Genomic DNA, 24,574 nt, shown 5'->3' on the forward strand with positions numbered 1-24,574 from the left:
TGAAGTCGTGCGAAAGAGATGGCTGCCATAAGCGTGTATGGTTGTCGCGCCTTAACTTCTCCCCAGATCTCCGGCTTTAAGCCCTCAATAAAGGTCCCCAATAGTTGTTTTTTAGACCAATCATGAGTTTGATTAGATAATCTTTCAAACCTGGTTTGGTACTGTCACGCCCCAAAAATATCCATGATATTAAAAAATTTTCATCATAACTAACCCAGGATCCAAACACACATTTGAGGTCACTAAGAAAACATTCAGATCAAAAATTTCACTTCTATAATCTACCAATTCATATCCCTGTGCAATTCATAAACATAGCACACATCACTCGATAATTCATACAATCTGAACTCGACTCATCAAAATAAAAACCACAATATAAATCCACAAGTGGGGAAATCTATGCAGTCACCACATTCATCGATTTACCATAAGTTCATATCCTTACACAAATTTAATTTAACATTCCAAAACCCTATACATGAGGGATCCTTTAACTTACACAAAATCCACAGGTTTAGATTCATAGTCACATTTCATTAGATACAAGGTAGCTTATACACAACTACATATATGCTAACAAAAGTTCTGCCCAACGTCTTCTAAACTTTCCGCTGCCTCAGCCCATTCTTAACATTTAAGCAAGAGTTACGCTATCCTGAAAAATTTATCAACAAATGGGGTGAGCATAAAGAGCTCAGCAAGTGACTAACATATCCATATCAAAATAGTACAATTTCCAAAGAGATGCAGTTTCAAACACAAAGCAGAATATACGATTTCGTATACATAATATCATTAGGAGCAGAATCATAATTGTCCTTTTTAATCATACATATTTGGTTCCTGACAGATGGGGCATAGAGTAATTGGAGCATATCAGAAACAAAGGAAACATATCGGAGCTTATCAATGGCATATAAAATGTTCCAAATCACATCAACGACATATGGAACATTACGAAGCAAAATCAACAGTGAATGAAGCATTTCAGAGCATATCAAACTCATATGTCGTACCAAAGCTCAAACGTCGTCCTTGACGTTGCAATCATATCATAACTATCCAGAGCACGAACAGAAATAACTCACCAAAACTCTGGATGTCACATCAAACATATAGAGGGTGTAGTGGGATCTCAGTCAGAATGTGATTCATCCATTTCTGAATGACCACCTGACAAAAGTCTCCCACGTCTGGGAGCTCCATCCACCCACGTCTAGGTGAAGTCAAAGGGGCCGGCAGAGCATCGCAGGCTCTAAGCAATATCCCACAAAGCGGGACCCCACAAAGCGGGCAAATAGCGCATATCAGAATATCCCACAAAGCGGGACCCCACAAAGCGGGCAAATCAGCGCATACCCTTTACCATTTCTGGCAAAGGTCCAGACAATCCCACACACCAGAGTACAAAAGGACAGTTTCAACAAATTGCAGCATATAACGGAAGCACACGCGGAACAACCAAACGTACATGTGCCTTTTCAAAAACAATGTGATGCAAGGAACAAATCTCTCACAAAATATTCATTTTAGGGAAAGAATTGAAAGCAAGAGTGTACAGGGATTCCAAGCAATCATAACCAGCTCAATTCCAATAAGAAGGTTAGGCAAATTCAAGTATCCAAAGGAAATGGAACAGAATACGCGAAATCGACCAAAGCTCGATTTCGAACAGAATTCCAGTGGCACATCAAACAAATATTTCAGAATAACAAATATGCTCCAATACCCATAAGAAGGCTATGGTTGAACCATATATCAGTCTATATTCGGATGGAACAGATTTCATATGAAACAGGGCTCCCAACACAGAGTTACCTCTGATTTGGTAACGTAAGGTCAAAATCACAATCACTGGTTTGCAGACTTTATAGGATCGGATTCAACAGACGATAGGGTGAGCAATTGAACTCCAAAATTTTCAAACTATATGTCAAAAGAGAGAATTTCAAGTCTAGTTTCAAATAAACTCAGTTTGGTACAAATCAGAATTTTCAACAGGGAGTTATAGGCGTTTTAGTTTCGAAAGGTCAGAAATCTTGAACTCTGTTTTACAGCGTCTATAGGCTCTTTTGAAACAAATTTTTGGGTAAGTATTCGGTGTCCAAAATCTACAAAATCGGTGTCAAAAGAAAGACATACGAGTCTAATTTCAAACAAAAATAGTTCCTGCCTGAATTCTCATTCTGTACTAAAACTTAGGACCGAAACAGTGCTTAGGGGTCAGTTTACCGAAAACTTTCAGAATCCATAGTTCTATGTCCAAAGAGGAACTTATCAGTTTCTAAATAAAAATCTTCCAATTTATTTTAAATCAACATGAAAACAGAGTCTAATACATATGTAGGAAGGGGTTAGAACACTTGCCTTTGCAAATTTTGACCCGAAGTAACAAGATTAAAGCAAAAACCCTAAAAGCCCCAAATTTTCTTTCTCTTCTCCTTCTTCTTCTTCTTCTTCTTCTTCTTCTTTTCTTTCCCTGATCACCCACGAGCTGCCTCCTCTGCTTCCTTAACAACGAAGGCAGAGAGGCTTAAGCGGTGGAATTTGTCATTTGGTGCATTTTGCAGTTTAGTCCTCGTTTTTATCATATTCACGATTAGGTCCTTAGGGTTTACATATAGGTCCTCAGATTCTTTCTTTTTCTTTTCTTTTTTTTTTTTTTTTGAACAGATCTCCCAAATCTTAAAAATAAGTTACCTCTGATTCATACTCTATTTCTTTTGTCAATTAAAATAGATGCTTACATTATCACCAAAAAAATTATACGAACATTCGGAAATGAGGGGTGTTACAGGTACTCCTGAATGGTGGAGGTTTGTCGGATCTTTGCTAGTTGTCCGTCAATGTTCTCGTAATAAGTTGGTCCGAAGTGGATCAGTAGTCCTTCTTTGAATTGTCGCCATGAAAGGGCTCCATATGTGTGTTCAAACTAGTCAAACCATTGTATGGCATCCCCTTCAAGATGTATAGTTGTAATTTCCACCATGGATGCATCCGCAGTTTTATGGTAACGAAAATATCGCTCCGCGCGCGAGATCCAACCAATTGGGTCTCCTTCTTGCCATCTAGGGAAGTCCACTCTCATGCGCGAATAGTTGGGGTCGGTCATAGAACCTCCCCTCCCTTGGAAGTCATCTCTTTGGGCATGATTTGATTAATTAGAGCTCTCTCCTTTATGTGATTTCTTCGGGCTTGGTGGTCGGCCCAAACATAATTCGGTAAGGGGAGTCCATGTCATGCCCCTAAAAAATATCCACGATATTAAATATTTTCAACACAAACTATTCCAGGATCCAAACTAACATTTGAGGACACTGAAAACATTCTATCAAATTCATATCTATAAAACCTGCGTAGTTTATAAACATACAACACATTGCTCGTTGATTCATAAAATCTGAACCCAACTCATCAAATTAATAACCACAACATAAATTCACAAGTGGGGAAGTCTTTGCAGTCACCAAACCAACGTTTACCATAAGTTCATATCATTACACGAATTTAACTTAACATTTCAAAATCCTAAACATGAGAGATCCTTTAACTTACACAAAATCCACAAGTTTAGATTCATCGTCAATATTTCATTAGATACAGAGTGGCTTATACAACAAATACATATATGCTAATAAAGATTTGCCCAAAATCTTCCAACTTTCCACTGTCTCAACCCAATCTTAACATTTAAGCAAGCGATACGCTATCCTAAAAAATTTATACAACAACGGGGTGAGCATAAAGAGCTCAGCAAGTGACTAACATATCCATGTCAAAAGAGGACAACTTCCAAAGAGATAAAGTTTCAAAATGCAAGGCAGAATATACGAATTCATAGACGTAATATCATTAGGTGCAGAATCACAATTGTCATTTCAATCATACATAATTGGTTCATAACAGATGGGGCATAGAGTAATTGGAGCATATCAGTAACGAATGAAACGTTTTGAAGCATATCAATAACAAATGAAACATATCGGAGCTTATCAATGGCATATGAAATGTTCCGGAGCATAACAATGGCATATGGAACATTTCGAAGCATATCAATAATAAATGAAACATATCAGAGCTTATCAATGGCATATGAAATGTTCCGGAGCATATCAATGGCGTATGGAACATTTCGAAGCATATCAATAACAAATGAAATGTTTCGGAGCTTATCAGTGGCATATGAAATGTTTCGGAGCATATCAACGACATATGGAACATTTCGGAGCATATCAATATCAAATACCAAATAGAAGCTCGAACGTCGTCTTTGACGTTGCATTCATATCATTCTTATCCAAAGCATGTACAAAAACACATAACCAAAGCTCTGGATATCATATCAAACATACAGAAGGTGTAGTGGGACCGTAGACAGAATGTGAATCATCCATTTCTGAATGACCACCAGACAGAAGTCTCCCACATCTGGGAGCTCCATCCACCCACGTCTAGGTGAAGTCAGAGGGGGGCCGGTAGAGCATCTCAGGCTCTATGCACATACCCTTTACCATTTCTAGCAAAGGTCCAGATAATCCCATAAACACCAGAGTACAAAAGGCAGTATGAACAATAAATAGCATATATCGGAAGCACACGCGGAACAACAAAACGTACATGTGCCTTTACGAGTCAGTGTGATATAGCATAAAAGTTACACAATATGTTCAAGAATGGAAATAGTTTATAGACAAGAGCAAATGAGAATTCAAGCATTAGTATAAGCCTCAATTGAGTGATGGGAACTGACTGAAATCTATTCCCAAGCGAATGAAAACAAGAGATGCGAAATCGATCAAAGTTCGATTTCTGGCAGAAATCGAGAGGCACATTGAACAATTATTTCAGATTATCAATTATGCTCCAATACCCTCAAGAAGGCTATTTTTGAAAGATATATCAATCTATATTCTATTGAAACAAGTTTCGTATGAATCATGGTTTCCAACAAGGAGTTACCTTTGATTTGGTAACACAAGGTCAAAAACACAATCACTGTTTTGCAGAATTCATAGGGTCGGATTCAACAGATAATAGAGTAGGCATTTGAATTCCAAAATTTTCAAACTATATGATAAAAGAAAGGTATATAAGTCTAGTTTCGGACAAAGTAAGTTTGGTACAAATCAGAATTTCCAACAGGGACTTATAGGTATTTTAGTATACAAAGGTCAGAAATTTTGATCACTGTTCTGCAGCATCTATAGGCTCATTTGAAACAGATGTTTGGGTAAGTATTCGGTGTCCAAAATCTACAAAATCAGTGTCAAAAGAAAGATATAAGAGTCTAAATTCAAAAAATCTAGTCTTGCCTCAATCGACCTTTGGTGCTAAAAATTATAGCTGAAACACTATATAGCGGTCAGTTTACCAAAAAAATTTCAGATCCTTGGTTTTTTGTCTAAAGAGAGAAATATTAGATTCTAAGCAGAAATCTTTCAGAATCAATATAGGAACTTAGACTAATACTTCTATAGGATGGGGTTAGAATACTTGCCTTTGAGAATTTTTGACCCTAAATGAGAAGATTTGAGCAAGAAACCTTAAAGCCCCAATTTTTCCTTCTTCTTCTTCTTCTTCTTCTTCTTTCTTTCTTTCTTTCCCTGATCATCCACGTAGCTGCCTTCTCTGCTTCCTTAAGAACGAAGGCAGAGAGTCTTAAATGGTGGGATTTGTCATTTTGTGCATTTTACAATTTAGTCCTTGTATTTATTATATTTACGATTAGGTCCTCAGGGTTTACATATAGGTCCTCAGATTTTTTTTTTTTAACAAATCCTCCAACTCTTATGAATAAGTTCTCAGATTCATACTTTGACTTTTTATCAAATTTAAAATAGATACTTACATTACAAATAGAAACTTATACGAAAATTCAGAAATGAGGGATGTTACGGTTCGAATCTTATCCTCTATTCATGCCTCAAAGGCTTCAAATTTAGCATTGATTGCCTCCTCAGATGCCATAGTATATGACTCCAAATCTGTGATGTTAAGTTCTCTCTTTTGTTGATGGGTTAAAGGCATGTATAGGTTTGATAGAAATCAGTGAAAGTTTGCTACAGAATTGTGTTGTCTTGTAAGAGTAGAATTAACGTCGAAGAAACAACGGTTTCTCGACGAAATCTCCACAAAAAATTTGAGAGATTTGAGGAGGGAATTGACAAAAATATCTCAGATTATATGACAGCAAGGATGTCCAATTTAATCAAGAAAATTTTGGCAGTAACAGCAAGAAAATTGGTGTAAGTTACGATAGCAAAATTCTCGTCGAAAAATTTCAGCAACTTATGATGAAATTTACAACAATATAGGAACAATTTTTTTTTTTTTTTGGATTTTCCAATAGGGATAACTAAATTGCAGTAGCAGTAAGGTAGGAAACCAGAACCTGTTGCAATTCACAGGGAGATCAAAGGATGATCTGCGGTGGTGGAGATGACGGTGGAATTTGGCGACGATCTTTTAAGCAATTGTGGGAATTGCTTTGGGCGGTTGTGGAGGGTTGATGGATAGCAGTGGAAGGGCAGCGAGATGCCAAGAACGCTACTCTGATACCAGGTGTTAGAACCCTTGCAGATTCTAGACTTTGGGTTGATCTCTTTAGGGGATCGGCCTCCTTGGAACTCTATAGGGGTTCCTCCCTCCAAGTTGCTGCTCAAAGGTTGTAGAAAAGATTCATTTATTGCTTATTAAAAGAGGAGGAATACATGGCTATTTATAGGGATTCTGAACCCTAACTCCTAATAGGACTCCTACTCAAGACTCCTACTTCTAACCAACTCCTAATAGGACTTCTACTTAAGACTCCTATTCCTTTACAACTCCTAATTCTTCTGTAAGAAACAACCTCCTAACCCTAGCCGGCCTCTTTACCTCTTTAATAGGGGTCGGCTTAGGTAGGTTTTACATGAATGTCCCTCTCAATTATGACTCTCCTAGCTATAGAGTCGTAACAGACCCGCCCTCTTCAAATCAGCCTTGTCCTCGAGGCTGACGATTCATGTATTTTGGGAATTTGATCTTCAAGTCGTCATAGTTCTTCCAAATAGCGTCTTCTGTTGGTAGGTTCACCCACTGTATTAACACTTTAGTAGTGGGTCGTCATCGTCGAGTCATGATCCGTCGATCAATAATGGAACTTGGCTGGGTCTGAAGTTTTCCTTGGATAATCATATTTGGTGGGTGGCTTTGGGCTGTCTCCAAGCACCTATTTACAACTTCTGTCTGGCCGTCAATTTATGGGTGATATGTCATACTCCTTTTCAATTTAGTACCCTGCATATGGAGTAACTTTGTCCAAAATCTGCTCATAAAAATGCAAGTAGAATTTATCATAAGCGCAATGCGTCCCTTATAATGTAATTCTTTTGAGTCCCAATTGTAATGAGCCACGGAGCTATGTGCTTCCTCCAATTTTTTTATAATCTTACTAATCTCTGAATCTTCCTACCATTCGATCTTAATATCCTCAAGAAAGTTGCTGGTCGGAAGTGAAACGGCAGAAACTTCAGCTTGCTCGGGTAGTTGGGAAAGCCCATCTGCAAGAACATTCTCTTTCCCCTTTTTGTAAGTTATTTCATAATCAAATCCAAGAAGTTTTGTTACCCATTTTTGATACTCAGGGGATGATATCTTTCGCTCCAAAAAGTACTTGAGGCTTTTATGGTCGGTTTTAATCTGAAATCGTCAACCAATCGAGTAGGGTCTCCACCTCGTTGCTGCGTGCACAATGGCGAGCATCTCCTTATCATATGTTGACTTATTTTGATGGGAAGGAGATAATCTTGAATCTCAGATTTTGATGATATAATCAATTGGTGGGTTAATTTATCTAATCCATATTATTGAGTTAAGTGTGCAGGATTAACTATGATAACCAGAAAACATAAAACAAGGATACCAGAGTCAAGTTCGATGGACATTTAAGAGTCCGAAGAATCGTCGGAGATGTTGCCGGAACCAACCGAGAAGAAATCGGGAACCTGTCGGAATTTTCGAAAGTTCGCCGAAGAGATTGTCGGAGGTTCATGGAGATCACCGAGAAGGCTCGGCTACTCATTAAAGTCATCACAAATTCGGGAGCTTGATGGGAGTCCGTCGGAAGAAAGCTCGTCGGAACAAGAATCGACGTTCGCGGTTGAAAACTTGCTTAGGATGTGTTTTGTTATGTAGTTCACTTGTAATTAGGATTAGGATTAAGAGATAATCCTAAATCCTGGTTAGGGGCCAACTGGGCCCAAAGTCAGATTTGGTTTGGGCTAAAATTAAGCTAAACCAGTGAACCGGAGAGCTAGGCGGTGACACCTCTTGGGCTAGGCAATTGCACCGTCCAGCACCCGAACACTGGGCGGTGGCACCGCTTGGCTGGGCGGGGGCACCGCTAGTATCGGGAACTTAAAATGAATTCAAATTTTGGAGCCCAAATTTTGGAGCCCAAATTTGAATCCTCTTGAGGCCTATAAATACCCCTCAAATCTCAGTTGAGATTACAACTTTTGAGAAGCATTTGATTGAGAGAAAAGTCTTAGAAAGTCTTAGCAAGTCTTGTTTTCAATTCGCTAGAGAGTTCTCCTCCTTCTTTCTTATTAAAAATTTGTAAGAGGTTGAACTGCTTGTAAAAGGTGGTAAGAGGGGTATTTACCCTTCCATTTCAAGAGATTTGCTAGTGGAAGGTGGGAGCCTCATCGAAGAGGGGCCTCGTAAGTGGATGTAGGTCATTTGACCGAACCACTCTAAAATCGGCGTAATCTCTGGTTTGCATTTCATTATTGCTATTTACATTACTGCAAACCTTCTTACATGCTTTAGTTCCTTATTACCTTTGCTGCGCAACTTTAAGAATACGCTTTCAAGTTAAGCTTTTCAAGTTCCGTTCTTATCGTACGAAATATTTTTCTAAAACCGAAGTTTTAATCCACTGCACTAATTCACCCCCCGCCTCTTAGTGCCTCTCCGATCCAAACAAGTGGTATCAGAGCAGGTTATCTCTCATATTTGGTTTACTACCCAAGAAGATGGCTTACTCCGGCATGCAAGAGGGCCATTCTATTGCACGACCACCTTTGTTTAATGGGTCGGATTACACATATTGGAAGATTCGCATGAGGATCTTCCTCATATCTATGGACTTTGAGCTTTGGTCTATTGTTGAAAACAGATTTCAAAAATCTTCTCTTCCGATGAGCGAATGGAATGAATCGGAGAAGAAGGTTTTTGCTTTAAATGCAAAGGCTATGAATGCCTTGTTTTGTGCAATAGACAAAAATGAATTTAATCGTGTTTCAATTTGTGATTCGGCCTTTGATATTTGGAGAACTCTTGAGGTCACTCATGAAGGCACTAGCCGAGTGAAAGAGTCCAAAATCAACATCCTTGTGCACTCTTACGAACTTTTCCGAATGAAACCAAGTGAGTCCATCGGAGACATGTATACCCGGTTTATGGATGTCATCAATTAACTCAAAGCTCTTGGTAAAGATTTTACTAACTTTGAACTAGTAACTAAAATCATAAGATCCCTCCCTAAAAGTTGGGATCCAAAAGTTACGGCCATTCAAGAGGCCAAAGACCTTAAAGCATTCCCTCTTGAAGAACTCATTGGGTCTCTAATGACCTATAAAATGACATGTCAAGCTCATGACGAGCTCGAGAATCCCCTTCCAAAGAGCATAAAGGATATGGCACTCAAATCACAAGAAGACAACTTGAAAGGAACATCAAGTGATGAGGACAGTGACAATGACATTGCACTTTTGACTCAAAAATTTAAAAAATATTTAAAAAAGAACAAATTTAAAAATAATATAAAAAACAAATTTGAACAAAAGAAGGACCAAGTGATTTGCTATGAATGCAAAAAACCGGGACACTACAAGAACGATTGTCCTCAAGCCAAAAAGAGAACATCAAAGAAGAAGGCGCTCAAGGCAACGTGGGATGATTCAAGTGCGTCCGAAGAAGAGGAGTCCAACACTGAGCAAGTTGCTCATTACGCGCTAATGGCTTTAGGAGATGAGGTATGTGATTTATTTAATGAAAATTTATCTTTTGAAGAACTCTCTATCGCTTTTCATGAATTATTTGATGAATGTAGAACTGTTAGCAAGAAGTTAAGTATCTTAAAGAAAGAGCATGCTTTGCTACAAGATAAGTTTGATAGTCTTCAAACTCCTCCATGCTCTAAGTGTGAGCATTTAGAAGCAATAAAAAAATGAAAATTTGCTTCTTAAAGAAACCTTAAACAAGTTTAAGGTTGGTAGCAAAGGATTAGATATGATCCTTGCACACAAGGGTCACATCGCAAATAGAAATGGAATTCGATTTGTAAAAGGATTACACCAAAATCCTACCACTTTCATAAAAGGACCTACATTACATGTTTCCTCTTATATGAAATGCAACTTCTGTTGCAAATCCGGACATATTGCCTACAAATGTCCATTTAGGAAAATTAGTTCACAAAAATTAATATGGGTTCCTAAAGGAACTATAAAGGATTCAATAATAAATAACAAAGTTAGTGGGTCAATTTTTGAGGCACCCAAAATCAAATGGGTACCTAAAAATCATCCTCTTTTGTAGACAAACCCACAAGCTAGGAGCAAGAGATGGTATCTCGATAGTGGATGCTCAAGACATATGACTGGAGATCCATCTCATTTCTCTATGCTCACTAGCAAAGAAGAAGGGTACGTCACCTTCGGAGACAACAACAAAGGCAAAATAATTGGCAAGGAAACTATTGGTAACAAATTTAGTTTTTCCATTGATGAAGTTTTACTAGTTGATGGATTGAAATACAATCTCTTGAGTATTAGTCAACTATGCGATCAAGGTTACATCGTTAGATTTGAATCAAATATATGCATTATTGAAAAACCAAATCATAACATGACTATGATTGCTTTAAAACAAAATAATGTCTATACCATCAATCTTGATAAACTAAGTAATGAAATGTGTTTCTCCGCCGTAAATGATGATGCTTAGCTTTGGCATAGGAGATTAGGTCATGCAAGCATGAAAACAATATCTATAATCTCATCTCAAGAATTAGTACGAGGGATTCCGAATATGAAGTTTATTAAGGATAAGGTATGCGATGCATGTCAACTAGGCAAACAAATAAAAACAAGCTTCAAACAAAAAAATCAAATTAGCACCACTAGACCATTACAATTGATCCATTTGGACATATTTAGACCAATTGATACAACAAATCTAAGTGGAAGCAAATATGCTTTTGTGATTGTGGATGACTACTCTAGATACACTTGGACCTATTTCTTAGCTCACAAAAGTGATTGCTTCAAGTGTTTCTCTAAATTTTGTAAACTCACTCAAAACGAAAAAGGCTTCATGATTTCATCAATTCGGAGTGATCACGGTGGTGAATTCCAAAACCGTGACTTTCAAAATTTTTGCGAAGTTAATGGGTACAATCACAACTTCTCAACTCCAAGAAATCCTCAATAAAATGGAGTAGTTGAAAGGAAAAATAGAAACCTACAAGAAATGACAAGAACTATGTTAAATGAACATAGTTTACCCAAATATTTTTGGGCCGAAGCCGTAAATACGGCTTGTTACATCATGAATAGGGTCCTAATAAGACCATCTCTATTAAAAACTCCCTATGAATTATGGAATAACAAAAAACCAAATATTTCTTATTTTAAAGTTTTTGGTTGTAAATGCTTTATTTTAAATGAAAAGGGCCCTAGGTAAATTTGATGCTAAATCCGATGAAGACATTTTTCTTGGTTACACCTCAGTTTCTAAGGCCTTTCGTGTCTTTAACAAAAGGACCATAGTAATAGAAGAGTCTATTCATGTAGTTTTTAATGAAATTTCTGATTTAAAGAAAAATGATTTTGATAATGATCTTGGTTTTGATAATTTGAATATAAACGAACCCCCTCCTCAAAATAGCCGTTTGAATGCATCTTCTTCCGAAATTTCTTTACCCAAAGAATGGAAGTATGTAGATGCTCATCCAAAGGAGCTAATTATAGGAGATACAACAAAAGGGGTTCAAACTCGTTCTTCTTTCAAGAATTTTTGTGCTAATGCCACTTTCCTTTCTCAAATTGAACCTAAATGCATTGCCGAAGTCTTAAAAGATGATTTTTGGGTCATTGCAATGCAAGAAGAATTGAACCAATTTGAGAGGAATGAGGTATGGAAGCTTGTTCTTAGACCAAGTGACCACTTAGTCATAGGTACTAAGTGGGTCTTTAGAAACAAGCAAGACGAAAATGGTATCGTGGTTAGAAACAAGGCTAGATTAGTGGCCAAAGGTTTCAACCAAGAAGAAGATATCAATTACGAAGAAATCTTCGCTCCTGTGGCTCCATTTGAAGCCATAAGGATGCTCCTTGCCTATGCTAGTAGTAATAATTTTAAACTATTTCAAATGGATGTCAAAAGTGCTTTCTTGAATGGTTTTATTTCTGAAGAAGTATATGTCGAACAACCTCCCGGATTTGAAAATTCTCTTTCCCTAATCATGTATTCAAATTGACTAAAGCTCTCTATGGCTTGAAACAAGCTCCTTGAGCTTGGTATGAAAGGCTTAGTTCCTTTCTTATTTTAAATAATTTTATCAAAGGCAAGGTTGATACTACATTCTTTATTAAACATTTTGAAAATAATTTTCTTATTGTGTAAATTTATGTTGATGATATTATTTTTGGCTCTTCGGATGAATCACTATGTGAATCATTTGCCAAATGTATGAGTCATGAATTTGAAATGAGTTTAATGGGTGAATTAACTTTCTTTTTAGGATTACAAATCAAACAACTTAGTGATGATATATTTCTTAACCAATCCAAATATACATTAGAATTGTTAAAACGATTTAACATGGATAATTCAAAAGCAATAAACACCCCTGTGAGTACTGCGACTAAGTTAGATATGGATGAAAATAGTGAAAATTTCGATCAAAAAACATATAGGGGAATGATAGGTAGTCTACTCTATCTCACCGCGACTAGACCAGATATTATGTTTAGTGTAGGACTTTGCGCTAGGTTTCAATCTAATCCTAAATTATCTCATCTGAAGAGTATTAAAAGAATATTTAGGTATCTTAAAGGAACTCCAAATTTAGGATTGTGGTATCCAAAATCTGAAAAATTTGATCTAAATCCGGAACATGCCGATTGTGGTATGCAGATGCCGATTTTGGCGGATGCAGGATAGATAGAAAAAGTACATCCGGAACATGCCAATTTTGAGGACAAGCACTTGTTTCTTGGACTTCCAAGAAACAAAATTTAGTTTTACTATCTACGGCGGAAGCCGAATATATTGTTGCAAGTGCATGTTTTGCACAAGTTATTTGGATGAAAAATACATTAGAAGACTATGGAATTCACTTTAAAAACATTCCCATAAAATATGATAATACTAGTGCCATATGTCTTACTAAAAATCAAATTTTGCACTCTAGAACTAAGCACATCGACGTTAGGCATCATTTCATACGCGATCATGTCCTTAACAATGATGTTGTTCTAGAATTCATTGACACAAAGCATCAATTAGCAGATATATTTACAAAAGCTTTGAACGAAGATCAATTTAAATTCATTAGAAGGGAATTAGGCATGTTAAATTGTCCCTAAAATGAGCTTCATGAAAAATGACTCGTCCTTTTTCCTTTCTTTTGTGGATTTGATTTCTTCCTTCTTCTTCAATTCAAAATGATCCATTAAAGTATAACTTATTATCTTGAGGGAAGAAGCTAAACAAAAGGGAGGAAGAAAATTTTTTTTCTTTCCTCCGCGGGATGCCAGCGGTGGCACTGCTAGATCCGGCGGTTGCACCGCCTGAGCGCTCGGGCGCCAAGCGGTGACACCGCTCGGGCGCCAGGCGGTGACACCGCTCGGTTTGGCGGTGGCACCGACCGAGTGACCCTTATTAACTCGAGGGGTTAGGGCCGGCGGTGACACCGCCCGCAACCCGAAGAAAAAGCTCTCAAAACCCTCTCCCATTCCCTCTAACCCTCATTCTAACTCTTAGAAGCATTGGAGAAGGATTCTTGGTGGTCCAAGCTTTCCATCTCTCAACATAATCTCCATAAGGTAACACTTGAAATCCCTCTTTTTGGTATCCCATTCCCTCTTTTCTTTTCTCTTTCCCTTGCTTATTTTTCACAATTTCATCATCATCTTGTCTAGATAATGGCTCCTAAGAGATCAAAAGGAAAAAGGATTGAAGGAGATTCATTTGACCATGATCTTTTTAGATCAAAAGAGGTAGCCCTTAGCTTTCCAAAATTTGAAACACGATATATCCATAAGGGAAAATACGTTGATCTGGATGAACTAGAGGACTTAGAACCCATTAGGTGGTTTGCACACCTAGAAGCTCTACCTCTACTACAAATAGATGAACCAATCTATCCGCGATTAGTTAGATTGTTCTATGCCAACCTATATGAGGACAACGATAGCCTAAGCACTTACCTTCTAGGAACACCCATTAGAATATTTGACAGCACTATTTGTGAGCTAATTGGCATAATTGAAAAAGATAGGGGATGCTATTTTAAAGGTAAATGGGACGTCAACACAATAGGAGCAAACTATACCGAAGCCATAGAAACAATTTTTGCAAATCCAAACCTTGACTTTGTTAGGATCGAGAGCACTAAGAGGGGGGGGGTGAATTAGTGCAGCGGAAATCTTTCAGCGATTTAAAAACGAAAGCTACGTTCGTCCGATAAAAACGATTTCGATGTAAAAGCCGATTCTAAGATTACTTAAGATTAAGCGCAGTTTACGTCTAAGCACAGTTTACGTCTAAACTGAGTTTGTGTCTAAATACAGTTTGCGTCTAAACGCAGTTTTGCGTCTAAACATAGTTTTACGTCTAAACGTAGTTTTGCGTCTAAACTCAGTTTACGTCTAAACGCAGTTTTACGTCTAAACGCAATTTGCGTCTAAAAGTAGTTTACGTCTAAAACACAGTTTTATGTCTAAACACAGTTTGCGCAGTTTGTGTCTAAACACAGTTTTGCGTCTAAACTCAGTTTACATCTAAACGCAGTTTTACGTCTAAACGCAGTTTGCGTCTAAACGTAGTTTTACGTCTAAACGTAGTTTTACGTTTAAAAGAAGTTTACGTCTAAAACACAGTTTTATGTTTAAACACAGTTTGCGCAGTTTACGTTTAAACGTAGTTTTACGTCTAAACGCAGTTTGCGTCTAAACGTAGTTTTACGTCTAAATGTAGTTTGCGTCTAAAACAGTTTCAAAGGGATCTAAACTTAGAAGCTAGTTCATAAAAGCGCAGAAGATAGTTTTGCAGAATCAAAACACAAACGTAAGCTGATCATACGAAAAACACAGATTTACGTCTGAATGCAGATTCGAAAAGATCAGCACTTAGAACTTATTCGTAAAGGCGCAGAGAGTAGTAGTTATGTAGGAGGTTTGTAGTAATGATAAGGTACTCGAAATAAAAGCAAACCAGATATTTAGAGTGGTTCGGTCAGTCTTGACCTACTCCACTTTTGGCTTCCTCCTCCGACGAGGTCACCGACGTCAACTAGCTGCCTTCCTTCAATGGGCGAAGGCCAACTGCCATTTTACAGTTTCACTCCTTTTGACGGGATCAGGAGATGACCCTTACAGAACCTTTCTCTCCTCTCTTTACAACTCAAGACTTTGAAGAACAAAAGGAGGAGAACTTAAAGGCTTTTCAACAATTTTGAGCTCAAGAATCACAAAGAAGATCAAGATTTCGGTGTAGGTCTCTTGTTCTTTCTGTGCTGAATGGGTGGGGTATTTATAGGCCCCAACCTAGTTCAAATTTGGAGCTCAAAACGATCAAATCCCGGAATTCCGGGATCAGGCGGTTGCACCTCCTGACTAGAGAGGTTGCACCGCCTGGCAGAGCTCGAAGACTGAGCCCAGGCGGTTGCACCTCTCTGTCATGGGCGGTTGCACCGCCTGAGTCTGGCTCGGAGACTGAGCCCCAGGCGGTGCCACCTCATGACTGAGGCGGTTGCACCTCTCCTGCCAGAGCTCGAAGATCGAGCTCAGGCGGTGCTACCTCTGTCAGGAGAGGTTGCACCACCCAGTCTCGCTCGGAGACTGAGCCCAGGCGGTGCCACCTCCTGCCTGGGGCGGTTGCACCGCCCAACTTCGCTGGGAGATCCTCTCCTAGGCGGTGCCACCTCCAACCCTGGCGGTGCCACCTCTTTCACTATTTCAGCTCACTTGGTTTGGCTCCAAACTTGGCCCAAACCAGTCCGAACTTGAGCCTAATTAGCCCCTACTTGGGTTATAGGATTAACACCTAATCCTAACCCTAATTAACGTGCTAACTATGAATTTAAAGACATTTTCTAAGCTATTACAAAGTTCGCAAGTCAAGACTTCTTCTGGCGAGCTTCCGACAAACTTCCGGCGGTCTTCTGATGAACTCTCGGAAACTATTCTGGGGACTCCCGACAAGCTCCTAGACTTCACGATTTGATCTTAGCGAGTTCCAATGAGCTTCTTCGGCAAGCTCCGATCTTTCTCGGCGAGCTCCGATAGCATTCCCGACGAACCTTCGGACTTCCGTCGAACTCTCAAACTCGCAACAAATCCTTCGCGCTTGACTCCGACACTTTGTTTCGCTTTATGTCTTCATCGTTATCATAGTTAATCCTACACAATTAAAACAGAACTTCGATCGAGACAATTAATCCTAAGCAATTAACTAAGTTGTCCGGCATGTCATTGGTCCCTCGACGCTTTGTCCGATTCTTCGGCGCAAAGTCCTCTCCTGCAGCCTATTGCCCAATCGGCCAGTTGACTCCGCAACTCCGATATCCTTGGCACAATACCCACTCTTCTTGGCCCGATGCCCGAGTCCACGGCCCGAAGCCTTCTGTCGATACGTCGACCGATCCACCGACCCGACGTCCAATCTTCTGACATGTTCCTTCGGCACAACATGATTTTCCTGCTTTAATTGTCTCATCCTGATCGAAGCATCCTGCGTCACTCAAAACGTAGATTAAATCATAAACATATATCAAGTAGTTTCATCATCAAAATACGAGATTCAACAGACTTCCTACCCAAGAGCTGTGAACACTTACTGCCTTTCAACTCTAAAATTCTTCATCACCTTATCACAAGCATCATATTCCCCAAACAATTTCATCTTGATGAAATAAGTCAAATAGAGATAAGTACCAAGTATTGGATAATGACTAGTCAGCATAATTGTTTTGGGTACTCAATTCAGCAACACATGCAGGATATTATGGCTAAAGATACTATGTTGCCATATGGGAGGTTAATCACTAGATTTCTTCATGCCTATGACACTTGCATCCCACCCGATTAAGAATCTATTCAAAATGATCGATATAACATAATAAATAAAAACCTATTGAAAAGACTTAGGTGCACTTTTAGCAATGGCATATGGGTTAGGCAGCCTAGAAGGACGGATCTAATTCTTCCACCAATAGAACACCCCGAAACACCAATTCTTATGGGAAATGAATCTCCTCCTCCTAGTCTCTTTGGCACAGCACCTTCAGTTCCTGTTTCCTCCTCTGAAGATCTCATTATGGTGGAACTGTCTCAGATCAAATCACAGCAAGAACAAATTCAAAATCAACAAGTTGAAATTTTGAAGACACGACGATAATTGAATGAAAAAATAGATATCATGTATCAGCACTGTTGATTACCTCCTAAGGATTAAATTGATGTATCTTTTTATTCTGTTCTGTTTGCTTTTAACAAGTTCAAAGTTTGTCATCGATTGAACGATAACTGATCCTTCCTTTTAGATAACTACCGTTTTGATCTGCATAAATGATGATTTCTTTTGGATAAACTATTTTTGGCAAATTTGAATGATGAACTTTGTTTACTATTAAATGCTAAACCTTTTTTCTATGATCATCAATTAGCTGGCTTGTCTCTTTTTGTTGATGACAAAAGGGGAGAAGTGATGACTAAGTGATGACTTACACCATAACAATAGCATGACTTATATGAATCACAAAAACTTGTGTGATATGAATGTCTTATATGCCTTGTAAAATCCTTAAAAATATCACAAGATTGATTGATCATATTGAAAGCATGCCTTACATCTATATCATGAAATTTATATTGAAAATCTTTATCTTCTATCGTAGTAAAATTCGTCCCTTTTCATTTAACTTATTATTTTCATCGAAGTTTCGTACTTACTATTGTTTAATGAGGATCACGATAAGCTCTACAGTTAGAACTTATCGGGTTATGCTTGAATCCAATGGGATGGAATTCAAGTGTTTTTATCTTCTCATAATATGGCATATAGATAGGGGGAGTTATGTTTAACTCCGTCATCAATTGATTGTCATCATAAAAAAGGGGGAGATTGTTAAATCTCGGATTTTGATGATATAATCAATTGGTGGGTTAATTGATCTAATCCATATTATTGAGTTAAGTGTGTAGGATTAACTACGATAACCAGAAAACATAAAGCAAGGATACCGGAGTCAAGTTCGATGGACGTTTAAGAGTCCGAAGAATCGTCGGAGATGCTATTGGAACCAACCGAGAAGAAATCGGAAACCTGTCAGAATTTTCGGAAGTTCGCCGAAGAGATTGTCGGAGATTCACGGAGATCACCGAGAAGGCTCGGCTACTCGTTAAAGTCATCACAAGTTCGGGAGCTTGATGGGAGTCCGTCGGAAGCAAGCTCGTTGGAAAGCTCGCCGGAACAAGACTCGATGTTCGCGGTTGAAAACTTGCTTAGGATGTGTTTTGTTATGTAGTTCACTTGTAATTAGGATTAGGATTAAGATATAATCCTATATCCTAGTTAGGGGCCAATTGGGCCCAAAGTCAGATTTGGTTTGGGCTAAAATTAAGCCAAACCAGTGAACTGGAGAGCCAAGCGGTGGCACCACCTGGCTGGGCGGTGGTACCGCCCAGCACCCGAGAGCTGGGCGGTGACACCTCCTGGGTTGGGCGGTTGCACTGTCCAGCACCCGAACGCTGGGCGGTGTTACCGCTTGGCTGGGCGGTGGCACCGCCAACATCGGGAACTTAAAGAGAATTTAAATTTTGGAGCCCAAATTTGAATCCTCTTGAGGCCTATAAATACCCCTCAAATCTCAGCTGAGATGACAACTTTTGAGAAGCATTTGATTGAGAGAAAAGTCTTAGAAAGTCTTAGCAAGTCTTGTTTTCAATTTGCTAGAGAGTTCTCCTCATTCTTTCTTATTGAAAATATGTAAGAGGTTGAACTGCTTGTAAAAGGTTGTAAGAGGGGTATTTACCCTTCCATTTCAAGAGATTTGCTAGTGGAAGGTAGGAGCCTCATCGAAGAGGGGCCTCGCAAGTGGATGTAGGTCATTTGACCGAACCACTCTAAAATCGGCGTAATCTCTTGTTTGTATTTCATTATTGCTATTTACATTACTGTAAACCTTCTTACATGCTTTAGTTCCTTATTACCTTTACTGCGCAACTTTAAGAATACGCTTTCAAGTTAAGCTTTTCAAGTTCCGTTCTTATCGTACGAAAGATTTTTCTAAAACTGAAGTTTTAATCCGCTGCACTAATTCACCCCCCCCCCCCCTCTTAGTGCCGCTCCGATCCTAACAGATAATGCCTTGCTAGTGTATGCAAGTGGTCAACCATCTTGCATGAGAATAGCTCCAATTCTGACTCCAGATGCGTCGGCTTCAATAATGAAGGGTCGGTTGAAATCTGGTAGTGTTAGCACGAGCGTCGTCGTCATGGCTGCCTTAAGTTTGTCGAAGGCAATGGAGGCTCTGTCCAACCATTGGAAGACATGTTTTTCCAGTAAGAAAGTAAGTGGTGTATTGATCTTTTCATAGTTTTTCACGAATTTACGGTAGTAGCCTATTAAACCCAAAAAGCCATATAGCAATTTTATGTTCCTCGGGGTAGGCCAGTTTTGCATTACTTTAATTTTGAAGGGGTCTACTAGTAATATCCCTCACTTTTGACAATTTATTAATAAGGATCTATATGTAACTTGAAGGACCTATATGTAAATATAGAAATTTCAAGCACTAAACTGTTAAGTTACAAAAAGAAAAAAATAAAGAAAACCGAAAATTTCGGTTTTATCCCACTGCTTGCCACATTCTCTGTTCCCGAAACAGAGAGATAAGCTGTGGGGCGTGGGGAGAAGAAGAAGAGAAGTAGAGGGAGAAGAGAAGAAAAGAAGAAGAAGAAGAGAGGGAAGAGGGAGAGGGAAGAGAGATAGTTGCAGCGGCTAGGGCTGCAGCACCTCTGTTTCCTGCAGGTGGAAACATAGGAGAGGTGTTGGGCGTTCGAAAAGGAGAAGAAGAAAAAGAGGAAGAGAAGAAGAAGAGGTTGTGATACCTCTGTTTCATGCAGAGGAAACAGAGGAGAGGGTGTGTGTGATGCCGGGGAGGAGGAGGGAAGAAGAAGAGGAGAAGAAGAGAAGGGAAAGGAGGAGCTACGGCTGCGGCGGTGGTAGCTGCAGTTGGAAGAGAAGGAGAGGAAGAGAAGGTGAGGAAAAAGAGAAGAAGAAGAAAGGTAGAAGGAGAAGAAGAGGGAAAAGAGAGGGAAGAGGGAGAGGAGCGAGAGGTGGCAGCAACTAGGGCTGCAGCACCTCTGTTTCCGCAGGTGGAAACAGAGGAGAGGTGTGGGGCGTTCGAAGAGGAGAAGAAGAAGAAGAGGAAGAGAAGAAGAAGAGGAAGCAGGAGAAGAGGTTTTGATACCTCTGTTTCCTACAGAGGAAACAGAGGAGAGGGTGTGTGTGACGCCGGGGAGGAGGAGGGAAGAAGAAGAGAAGAAAAAGAGATGGGGAAGAAGGGGCTGCAGCTACGGCGATGGCAGCTGCAGTTGGAAGAGAAGAAGGAGAGGAAGATGAGCAGGGGAGGAAGAAGAGGCTGTGGCCGAGGCTGAGGCTGCGAATGCAGCAGTGCAGCTGGGAAAGAAGAGAAGGAAAGGAAGAAGAAGAGAAAGGAAAAGGGAAGAAGAGAGAAAGAGGAGAAGGAGAGGCAGCTGTGGCAATGGCAGCTGCAGTTGGAAGAGAAGGAGAGGAAATAGAGCAGGGGAGAAAGAAAAGGCTACGGCTGTGGTGGTTGCGGCCATGGTTGCGACTGTGACTGCGGCAGTTACAGGTGGGAAAGAAAAAGAAGGAATGAGAGTAAGAGAGAGCATGTGATTGTGCCTCGATGTTCGACACGTGGTGTAGTTGCGAAGAAAGGAAGAAAACGAGAGCACAAAACGAAACAGAGAGAAGACACGGAGGAAAAGTAGAAGGATTTGGGCTGGCATCTTCTTTGGATCTTCGGATCGAAATCTTTGAAAGGCAAGTTTCCCGATCGTTCCTCCAATAATTGTTCTAATCTTTCCTATTGCAAGTATCCTGATCTTTCCTCACTGCCATTTTTATCTCTACATTTGCTTTGAATATGAGGAACTTTGAATTGTTCTAGCCTTGCATTTGATATATCCTTTTTAGACGTAACGATTCGAATCTGTGCAACTTCTGAGATTCTGACCTTTTGATACCGAGCTACCTATAAGTCTTTGTTGGAAACTCTGATTTGTTCAAAACTGATTTCATTGGAGACTAGACTCGTAGATCTTTCTTTTGATATATGAATTGAAAGATTTGGAATCCAAACACCTGCCCAGTTATCTGTTGAATCTGACATTATGAATTCTGCCAAACAGAGATTTTGTTCTACGACCCTTGTTTACCAAATTATTTGTAACTCTCTCTGTTGGACAGTTCAATTTATATGAAGCCTGTCTTATCTGAAAGTATAATCCAATGATTATTTCTGAGTAAATTGGAGCACGATTGATAGTTTGAATTATTTGTTCAATGTGCCTCTTGTATTCTGCCAGAAATCGAGCTTTGGTCGATTTCTCATATTCTAGTTTCATTCATTTAGAAATTAATATCCTTTAGATTTCTTATTTGAATTGAGTTATATATGATTGTTTGGAATCCGTCTATACTATTCCTTTTATTTCATTCCAAATCTGAATACATTTGTGAGAGATTGTTGCTTACATTGTATTTGACTCGTAAAGGCACATGTACATTTGTTGTTCCGCATGTGCTTCCGATATATGCTATTTATTGTTCATACTGCCCTTTTGTACTCTGGTGTTTGTGGGATTATCTGGACCTTTGCCAGAAATGGTAAAGGGTATATGTTTAGAGCCTGCGATGCTCTGTCGGCCCCCTTTGGCTTCACCTAGACGTGGGTGGATGGAGCTCCCAAACGTTGGAGACTTTTGTTTAGTGGTCATTCATAAATGGATGAATCACGTTCTATCTGAAGTCCCACTACACCTTCTGTATGTTTGATATAATATCCAGAGCTTTGGTTATGTTTTTCTGTACATGCTTTGGATAAGAATAATATGATTGCAACGTCAAAGATGATGTTTGAGCTTCTGTACGGTATTTGTTATTGATATGCTCTGAAATGTTTCATTCACTGTTGATATGCTTCGAAATGTTCCATGTCAATGATATGCTCCGGAACATTTCATACGCCATTGATATGCTTCGAAATATTTCATCTGTTATTGTTATGCTTCGAAATGTTCCATGTCATTGATATGCTCCAGAACATTTCATACGCCATTGATATGCTCCGAAATATTCCATCTGTTATTGTAATGCTTCGAAATGTTCCATGTCATTGATATGCTCCGGAACATTTCATATGCCATTGATATGCTCCGAAATGCTTCATCTGCTATTGTCTCAAATTATTGTTCACAATACCCTTTTGTACTCTGGTGTTTGTGGGATTATTTGGAGCTTTGCTAGAAATGGTAAAGGGTATGTGCTTAGAGCCTACGATGCTCTAGATTATATTTGGTGGTCATTCAGAAATGGATGGACCATATTATGTTTGGAATCCCACTTCACATTCTATCTGTTTCATCTGTTATTGGTACGCTTCGAAATGTCCCATATGTCATTGATATGCTCCAAAACATTTCATACGCTATTGATATGCTCCAATTACTCTATGCTCCATTCATTATGGATCAAATATGTTTTGAATGACATGATACATGCGACTTTGTATCTAATGAGATGGTATCCTTGAGAATTCTTGTATTCTGCCTTGCATTATGATACCTTACTTATTTGAAACCGTTCCTTTTGTTCTGAATATGCTTTGTCACTTGCTGAGCTGTTTTTGGCTCACTCCGTTGTTATATAAATCTTTCAGGTCAGCTTGTCACTCTTTGAGATGTTTGATTTGGGCTGAGGCAGTGGATAGCTATTCAGAATTATGGGCAAGTCTTGTTGTTTATTATGTTATTGTTGTATAAGCATATTTTGTATGTAATGAAATGTTGTTGATGAATCGAAATGGATATACTATGTAAAAGTGTTAGAAGATCTCTCTTACTTGGAATTTCAGAATGTTAAGTCTAGTTTACGATAATATGAACTTGTGGTAAATGGTTGGAGTTCTGATTGTATAAATTACTTAGCTTATGGATTTATAAATGTTGTTAATGTTTGTTAAGTTGGCTTGGGTTGCCATAAATGTGAATTATCGAGTGATGTGATATATGATTATAAACTGCACAGGTTTTATAGATGTGAATTTGATAGAATGTTTTTCAGTGTCCTCAAATGTTAGTTTGGATCCTGGATGGATTTGTGATGAAAAATTTTAATATTATGGATATTTTGAGGGGCGTGACAGAGGTGGTATCAGAGCATAGTTTGAGGATCACTGAAATATTTGATATGGTGATGTGCAAAATATTTTAAAGTCTAATGAACTATAGTGATCGGTGGAAATTTTCCTTGATTCATTTTAGGAATCTAGGATGACGAGGACATTTAGTCCTCCTACTTCATATGGTTTTGATTAATTAAGTGGGATGAAATGGGGTAATCGGGGATATTGAATCAGAGTGGTGCAGTAGAAGCATGGTGAATCTAATTTCATTGATGGTAGAAAAATGGATGATGCAAACAGAGAAGATATTTGATGTACAAAATTGTTCTGATGATCGAAAGATTTCTTTTGCCACCTTATATTGGAAGTCGAGGCTGATCATTAATGGCAACAATGAAAAGAATTTTTGGAGATCAGTGGCAAGAATGATAAGGACCAGTTTACCAATAAAAATATTATTGGAAATGAATTAGAAAGTAATAACAAGAGGGTCAAGACATTTAGATTTGAAATGGGAAGTCACCACAAAAGACTCAATCGTGTGTGAATTGCAAGTTAAATTATGAAACAAGTTTGTATTTTTGGGTGACTAGAGTCTATTTTGCTTATGGAAAGTTTGATCATATAATAAAAGACTGCCCTTTAAACAAGAAGAAAGAATCACTGCCTCTTAAATCATCAGCCCATGTCAGATGATTTATATCACTGAATATAATTCTGAAACTTCTGAAGTAGTGGTCGAAGGTATTATTCAGGTTTATGAAAGAATGCAAATATTTGTTTGACCATGGGTCTCATCTATGATTTGATTTGGAATATTTTGCCTATCACTTGGGTATTCAACCTAGACCACTAGCATTATGTGCT

At 38.7% G+C, this 24,574-nt stretch overlaps 1 long non-coding RNA gene across 1 annotated transcript; it reads right to left on the bottom strand.

The window, feature by feature from the left end:
* Nucleotides 1-407: 407 nt before the first annotated feature.
* LOC135618210 (uncharacterized) lies at nt 408-3,237 on the bottom strand. Its single transcript, XR_010488942.1, has 2 exons — nt 2,371-3,237; nt 408-658 (listed from the first exon to the last, which is right to left on the bottom strand). It is a non-coding gene; the product is annotated as an uncharacterized LOC135618210 (long non-coding RNA).
* Between the last annotated feature and the right edge of the window lie 21,337 nt (nt 3,238-24,574).

This window comes from Musa acuminata, chromosome BXJ2-8 (genome assembly GCF_036884655.1).
Source record: "Musa acuminata AAA Group cultivar baxijiao chromosome BXJ2-8, Cavendish_Baxijiao_AAA, whole genome shotgun sequence".
NCBI classification, from domain to species: domain Eukaryota; kingdom Viridiplantae; phylum Streptophyta; class Magnoliopsida; order Zingiberales; family Musaceae; genus Musa; species Musa acuminata.